Below are 2,715 nucleotides of genomic sequence, written 5' to 3' on the forward strand. Positions count from 1 at the left end.
ATGTCTACTGTAAAAAAAAGTTGTGACCTTAAATTTTTAACTTGGATGTTTAAAGGGATGCCCTTTTCACAAGATGTAAAATAAGTCTCTGATGTCCCCAGAGTGTGTATGTGAAGTTTTAGCTCATAATTCCCTACAGATAGGCTGCGTTCGAAACCGCATACTTCCCTACTATTTAGTATGGGAAAAAGAGTAGGCGAGCGAAAAAGTATGTACGAATCCAAAAGAGTAGGCGAGAATTACCTGGGTGACGTACTAATTATCGCGAGATTCGGACTTAAGTGCGTTCGAATATGCCTACTTTCCTACTATATAGTAGGCGAAAACAGTACGTGAAGGAAGCAGTACGTTCGAAACATCAGTATTCATAAAAGAGTAGGCGAGAAGTTCCCGGATGGCTTACTGCTTTCAGCCAGATTTTTGAGTGCTCGACCGATGGATACTCTTCTATCCCAGGAGGCCACGCGAGAGGATACGTCACAAAAAAAAAGAAGAAGGATAGGTCATACTCGAACGTGACGGAAAGGATGACGGACGAGACTCAAATGTGAGTATTACAAATCAAATGATCGCATGTGTTGAACTACTGTACAGTAAACTGTTGAATTGTTTAAGGTGTAAAGACGCTGTATAGGCTATTTGTGATTTTGCTGTAAATCACATTTTATTATGTATAGCTAACAGAGAAGCTCCAGTAAGGACACATACGTCTCCAAAGTGGATTTGCATACATTTTAAACCGTATACATCTTAAATACAATTACTAAATGTCTATTTAATATCTGGCAAGAAACTCTTCTATAAGAATTGCAGATTACTATATGAAATAGGCATCTGAGTGATGTATGTGTGCTATTATGTAGAACAAATCTATAAAGTAACTAAACATAAGTTATCTATTTTATTTGTCCATTAGTTGATAAATTGAGGAACATTTATATTGGATAAAAACTAAAAGTTAAAACAACCTCAACATGTAAATGTAGTGTTGAGCTCATAAATCACAGAGGTAACGTGAGTCTGGTCTGGATGTTAGAGTGGCTCATGAAGCTGAATGCTGCCATCAAAGACTTTGTGACATTACAGAAATGGATAACAACAACTATTTAAATATTAAGTTGTAGTTTATTTTAATTATTGTAATTTCAAACAGAGCTATTACAGCACTTTTCTGATTCTTGAGTTCTGTGCATTTGCTGCACAGCTTTTGTGGTGGAGCAGGACCTGCAAAGAAAGATGATGGCGGCATTTGTGGAAAAAAGCATTTTTGTCATCTAAATAATACTGAAATCAAATGACATTGTGCTGTTAAAATTACTGCTTTTGTGTTATGTTTGTGCATTTTGTAGGATCTGAAATGTCAGCAGACTGGTGTGAGCACTGAGGACGAAGAGCACAGAGCTGAATCCTGGAGATGGTGCCATGGATGAGACCCTCCATCACTCCACCTGCCCTTATGAGAACCTCCACCTGCCCTCATGAGACCCACCATCACTCCACCTGCCTTTATTGCCTCAGATTGTGAAGCACAACACATCACGCAACAACCTCAGGCACGAGGGAACGGCTCACCTCTGGCGGTCAGCTGATTCATCAGAATAAATCTGCAGAATGGGCACCGCTGTGTTGAGATGGCAGAAGGATGTGGGGTTCAGTGCCTGTAGCCTACATACATGATTGTAATAAAGCTTTGTTTCATGTGTTGACTTGTATATGCATTTGTTTATTGTGTGATGGTGACTTTGATTCATTCTTTTACTAATTTATTAATATTTCTCATTGTTGTCAGTAAATAAAATACAATTAATTAATGCTTTATTTATTGTTTGAAGGAAAATGTAGATGTTCACTATATACACATCTAGAGTGTATTCATGCATAGCTATGTCATATGATATACATTACATTTTGTTTGTTTTATTGAATTATATAATTTACAGTAAAAAGTAATATAATTAATTGATCAGCATTTATCGTTGTTATTATTGTATGTTTTGGGCTGGGATAGCAATGCAATTCATTCTGGGGTAATATTAATTTTTAATAATGATACTTATATTTTTCGAGTATAAAATCAACAGTTTTCTCCAAAGGTGAATCTCCCTTTGTGCAGACATTACAAACGCTGAGGAAAACCGTTCTAGGTAGGGCTGTCGAGTAAATGTGAGGTAAATGTATGTATGTATATGTATGTATGTATTTATACATATATATATATATATATATATATATATATATATATATATATATATATATATATATCATGGGTTTGCAAACATATTATGAGATTTTATACACAGGAAAAAACCTATAAGGTTGAATATCAATATATATTTTCTTAAATAATTATATAATACATTTAAAAAAAATGCATTTTCTGTTATTTATAGGCCTGAGGGATGAAACGATAGTTAAATTTAACAAGAAAAAGAGGAAAACAAAGCAGTAAGCCACTTTTGCTTATGGATGAAAATGTTTGGATATAAAATAAAGAAATTAACAACATATTCAAGAGATGACAATTTTGGGATTTCGTAATAAAAATAAATATCGTTAAGGATAAAACGGTGGGTCACATTAGTAGGGTTAAATATAAGAACTTAAATCAACCCTAAATGTACTCACAAAATAAATGGGCAGCAGTTTCTTCAAAAAGACCACAAAATGAGAAAGTTTAATCAATATCATGATATTTACAGATAGATGAATTAAACG

General features: G+C 34.2%; 1 long non-coding RNA gene across 1 annotated transcript; it reads left to right on the forward strand.

Moving 5' to 3' along the window:
• The first annotated feature begins 419 nt into the window (after positions 1-419).
• On the forward strand, positions 420-1,703 carry LOC308690756. The gene is made up of 2 exons (XR_014030186.1): positions 420-547; positions 1,350-1,703. It is a non-coding gene; the product is annotated as an uncharacterized lncRNA (long non-coding RNA).
• Positions 1,704-2,715: the final 1,012 nt, after the last annotated feature.

This window comes from Scardinius erythrophthalmus, assembly GCF_964197995.2.
Source record: "Scardinius erythrophthalmus genome assembly, chromosome: 5".
In the NCBI taxonomy this organism is placed as follows: domain Eukaryota; kingdom Metazoa; phylum Chordata; class Actinopteri; order Cypriniformes; family Leuciscidae; genus Scardinius; species Scardinius erythrophthalmus.